Genomic DNA, 5801 nt, shown 5'->3' on the forward strand with positions numbered 1-5801 from the left:
AGCAGCGAGGTCCGGGGGTGCTGCTATGCTCATGGCCGCTAATCATCTTCCCCGCGAGCCTTTCCAAACCGAGCTGGTCGCAGTGCACACGAGGAAATGTGCACGGTGAGGGCCAGCCAGCGGCAAGCGCGAGGGGATCTGTGGTAAATGGCAAATTGTAAACTTGTACTTGTCCAGCGCTTTTCTAGACCACTCAAAGCGCTTTCACACTACATGCCATCATTCACCCATTCATACACTGATTGTGGTCATATTGTTGTTGCTGCCTCTGTCTAAGCAGTCGAGGCAGATGGCCGCCCACTCCGAGCCCGTCTCTGCTCAAGGTTTGTCATCTGTTAAAGAGCAGTTTTTCCTTTGCACACTGAGCTGAATGGAGAACGAGTGAAAGCCTCTGCTCAGCGGGCTAACCCAGTTGCACAAAGCACACCCACTGAGCCAAACAACGTTAGCCCATTCACACTGAAATCGCAAACGACACAAATTGGGTAACTTAAAAGAACCAGCGTTCTCATCACTAGTCGGGATCTTGAGTTTGATGGTGTGGGGCAGTGATCTCTCATAATCCGCTGCAGTTAACCCAATCCCTGCGGTAAGGCTGATGAGTGTATTCCTGCTTTGGAAATAAAGGCGAAAAGGAAACAAATTAAAACAAAATGTAGTCAAGTTAATGGCAGCGACTGGCTGATGCATCAGCAGGCGTTGCAGTCGCCATGGTTACAAAACCTAAAAACCTCCACATTGAATTGACCTGCTTGATGGGGTCATGCATGAGCAACTGCAAAAGACGCAGATGAATAAACCGCATTTTGGCAAAAACATGAGCAGGAGAAATGGAGAGTGTGTTTGGACATATTGATAGTTACTGGAGCCCACATGATTTGAGGTGAATATCACGTAGGCACACTAGTGATTCCTCTAAGCTGTTTCCCCCTTCAGCAGAGCCTGGGGCAAAAGCAGACTAAATATGTGCCAACGCCACAGCTGTGGCACATATTTGTCATCATTTATGTCTGCCTGAATTACTATTGCTCGTTTGTTTGAACCTGGTTTTACATATGCACTAAGAAACATCATGTGAGAGGAGAAGAGACAGAAGTGTGATGGTATAAAATTGCTAAGAAATGACAAATTCAAGTATTGCAACTTTTCGAGGACAACGTCCGTTTTATGTGGCCCCTGTCAGAGGCTTAGCCTGGGAGCATAATTTGCAGATAAATGAGGCGAGGTGGAGAGGTATGAAGAGCTGTTCACTAATCCCACTTCACCTTGAAGCTGTTTGACTTCTCTATTCTCTCATTTTTAGCCAGACTCTATCAGCTAAAATCCCATGGCCAAGAACTTTTAAACCATGCTCTTGTGTGTGGACTAGTAAGGGGAATGCAGCCAGTGGTTCTTGAAGAAATAAACAACTGTCTTCACTGAAAGGTCTGTCTTTTTGCAGGGGGTCTGACTGCTCCCTGGTGATGCAGGACAGGTAATCCACAGTGAGATTATGTGGCTCTCTCATGTTGCACAGGTGCCAGTGGCTGATACGACAAAGTAATAGGCCTCGAACAGCCCATGTGGAGATGGCGGTCAGAACAGCTTTAGATAGACGCAGATACACAGCAGCTACCTGGCATTGTGTCAACAACAACAGCAGTGCAGCAGTCACGTGACTTTACTCAACGCCCTCATTTTGACATTACACCTAATATGTTTTTGCTTTTATAGTCATCAATCTGTCCTATTAGGTTTGTGTTATGGAATATTTGCTGTGTGTGTATCATATGGATCTGACAAGTAGCTGAATGATGTTGCGCAGTGTGCAAATAAATAAATAAATAGCAATGATGATGTCATTGTGGGGGTTTGAAAGACGATGACATTTAGGAGCCGGGGTTGGGTGGAAGGATCTTTGGCTACCTGATGTAATCTTACAACACTTCTTCAGGGGGGCTTTCACCAACCGGTTTGAACCAGCTGACACCTATCACTTCACCTGTGTGAGAAGCTGCTGACTGCTGTGGAGAGCAACCAACCAGCTTGTTTGTGATAACGATATCCTATGTACTTATTCTACACTACATTTCAGAGGGAAGTAGCCTATTGTACTTTCTGCTCCTTTATATTTATCTGACAGCTGTAATTAGGCTACTAATTACTTTACATATTAAGATTTGAGAACAAAATGATCAGTGCATTGCATTGTTACTTGTAATGGAGTATTTTTTCACAGTTGTATAGCAAATTCTACCGAAACAAAGGTTCTGAATACCTTTTCCACAGCTCTGCTCCAGTTTCAGACACAATCTGTTACTGTCAGTCTTTTTGTATTGTCATAATGTCTTAGTGTCAAAGTTACGCTTGTTAAAATATACCAAAGTGGGTAACATTAGCATATATACATACACCCACTGCAGTGAAGCCACAGCCTTGCCAGGGTGGTAACGCGGGTGAAGAATCCTTGGCAAGGCTGTGGCCCTCTGGTTGGTGTGGCGCCACTTGTGGTTGTCTCAATCCAGGCTGTCTAATGATGCTGCTTGTGGAGCCATCAGATATGATTGGCCTGTGCCAGGCCAGTGCCTTGCTGTGACAACCTCAGGAGACCCACCGTTGTGCTCGGGAGGTGTACCTTTGGCCACCACTGGGATGGGCCTAGGGTCATCAACGGCTTAGGCTGAATGTCCTCTGCAACACCCTGAGAATCTGAGGTCCTCTTTGGAAGACTCTAGGCAGGCTGGCGTGAGGGAAGGGCGTGGACCGAGGATCCTTGAAGCCACCGCCTTCCTCGTGATATCAGCAAGAACTACCGCATCTCCTCAGCCCCTCGCTTGGTCTGGGCAGCCCTGGGCATGCACCCCTGGGTGAACTCAGGGTCACCGGCTTCATTCTGCTCAGACCCCCCCAAGATCTGTCGCTGTTGCTGTCGCTGGCAAGATCAGCAACAGCAGTCAGGAAGGTAGAGCCAGGGTATCAGCGGGCTATTTTCTCATCCTCAAAAAGGATGGGAGACTGAACCTACTGAGCCTTCAGGTTTCTCCAGCCCCTGAAATTCAAAACGTTAACAATTCCCAGGGTGAGGCCGGTGATCCAGGCAGGAGATTAGTTTGCCACCATAGACCTCAGGGATACCTTTCAGATTCCCATCTGGGAGGGCCACAGGCTGTTTCTAAGATCTTTGAATTCTGTGTTATCCCCTACGGGATCTTGCTTGCCCGTCGCACCTTCACTGGGTGCATGCTTAGTCCCTGCAGCATGATGGACTCAGAATTCAAAATGCTCCTGATGATTGGCTAGTACGTGCCTGGACAGAAGAGCAGGGTAGCCACCAGGTGATCCTGCGAAGGACGGACAGCACAATTGCATTAGCTTACATCAACAGGCAGGGAAGCCTTGCCTTCCCTCGCCTTTGCAGACTTGTGCACAAGCTGTCCTTTTTCCCCTCCTGCAGCTCTGCCTTGGGACCTGGAGTTGGTCCTGAAGGCTCTACAGCGTGACCCCTTTGAACCCCTTGAGTCCGTCAGCCTGAAATGGCTGTCAAAGACAGCGTTTCTGTTGATATTCTGCAAGGAGAGTGAAGCCCTGTTAGTCCATGACAGGCTTTGGAGGTTTAGGCTTTCGGAATTACAGCTGATAGCTGCAAATAAACAAATGTTCCAGTGGCCAAGATCACACAAATGATGACGAAAACTAAAGATTGTAGTGAGAAGAACATGGCATTTTAATTTGCTTTTGTTATAGGTTATAACAAACTGTTATTGTCAGAGGAAATCTGTCACCTGTAGATGAGTGGCAGACAGACAGGAGGGCAACAGCTGATAATGAACACAAAACCCACAATAAGTGTAAGTAGAGTGTTGTAGAGTTAAAGAAAATGATTCATTTAAATAACTAGATGCTTGCAGTTAAATGGCTAACTGTGCTAAATGCTAATGATCGTCGCTTGTCTCCCTGTGTGATTGTGCACTGTCATTATGTATGAATACGGTAGCAGATACTTTGATTCTTAGCTGTAATGTAATGTAATTACTAAGATTGAAATTATTATTCCTTAGGACATCTTTCATACTGAAGAGTCTTTCTTTAATATTTATTCTAAAGCACCACAGCCATAATCCTTTAAAAGCAAAGACACCGTACAAAATGACTGTAACAGCATTTTATTGAATCTCTAGCTCAGTGACTTGACTCAGTTTCTACATAATTTATATTCATAGTGTTCATGCTTTACAGGTAGAGCTCATGCATTAGGCCCCGCAGTCTTGCTATATTTTATGGGGGAAATCAATAACATAATGCATGAACCCATAAGAATTGTGGAGGCTCACCAAGCACCAACATATGGAAAGGTAGGAACAAAATACAGTGGACCATATGTTACCATTCATCCATTTACTTTTGCTTTACCTCAAAGTCTATGGAAAAAGTAATCCTTTCCCTTTTTAAAAAGTGCATATACAATGGAAACATAATTGGCGGCACCTCCAAAAACCCTGAGGGCCCAAGTCTGGAGCCAGGATAGCTGAGACAGGAACAGGTCTGCACATGCTCAAAGTTAAGACGCATTTTCAGCAAGTAAATAGAAGCAGAAAGGATACACATTCAAAATATACAAAGAAAGGAAATCAACCTATATTCAAAGTAAATAAGTTAAAGATGCCCTGTGTGTGTTTGAGGCTGGAGGTTTACATCCCGAGCACTTTTACAGCAAATAAAGAATTAGAAAATCATTTGAAATTTAAAAGTTACAGACAACAAGTCAACTTAAAACCCAGCCCTAAATACAAGCTCGATCAGGACATGAAATATTGATTCTTTTTTTTTTAGAGGAAAAAGGTGTTGTTTGGTTTTTGAAAGAGTAGAACATCACACATAAAACATCACGTCACACATCATCACGAGTAGTAGAGGCAGAATACAGTCATATAAAACAACATCTGAATGTGTGGAAAACAACACGGAACATAAAAAAAAACTGTCAAAGATTTGACAGATGCTGACATCATCTTTGGTGAGCTTTTACTGGTGGTAATAGCGACTGAAGTGTTAACAGCAACAACACTAGCTGGGTTTACTGTAGTTACTGCATAGGGACTATCACTGTATGAGAGATTCACAGACTGAAATGTGTGTGGAGTTTCGTTGCATAAGGTTGTGACCGTGATCTAGTGCAACAGGGCTCATATTAGGAGAGATGTTCACACCCAACATGTGTGTTTAACCTCTGGAGTGTTTCCTGTGTGAACCAGGCTATTCCTACTCAAATGTGTCACTCCTGTTTGGTGTCATCCAACTAGAGGAAATGACCCCAAACTACAAGGATTAAAGGGTATGAGGAGACCGATTCTGACAGTCAGCTAATTCTTTGAAAAGCATCAAGTGGACAAACCAGAATGGCTGAACGATTCAGTCATGAACAACAATCACCGCTGTTCTCAAGGAGTATATTTGCAGAATCCCAAAGACTCCCGTAACCATCGGGAAACAACATTTCATTGGTGTGACTCTGTTTCCTTAACAAAGAAGGAAGCTTAAATGACCTTACTCAATTTCTACAACGTAAAGTAAAATAACAATATGTAGTACCACTTATATCGGTATACATGTATATTTATGTTTCTCTCCGATATTTCATATTTTCATACAAAAATAAACATTCTATGTTTTGCTTGTATTGTGGAAAAGAAGGAGGCCGTATGTCTGGATTAGGAACGGTCATACATGGGCTAATTTCACTTTCAACCATCTTAATGGTGACATCAAGAAAGATCATTACTGTCACTGTAACAGAACAAGTAACATTTAAAAGAAGAAATAAC

The sequence above is a fragment of the Anarhichas minor genome, unplaced genomic scaffold (genome assembly GCF_050575085.1).
Source record: "Anarhichas minor isolate MPS153535 unplaced genomic scaffold, ASM5057508v1 ptg000018l, whole genome shotgun sequence".
Taxonomy (NCBI): domain Eukaryota; kingdom Metazoa; phylum Chordata; class Actinopteri; order Perciformes; family Anarhichadidae; genus Anarhichas; species Anarhichas minor.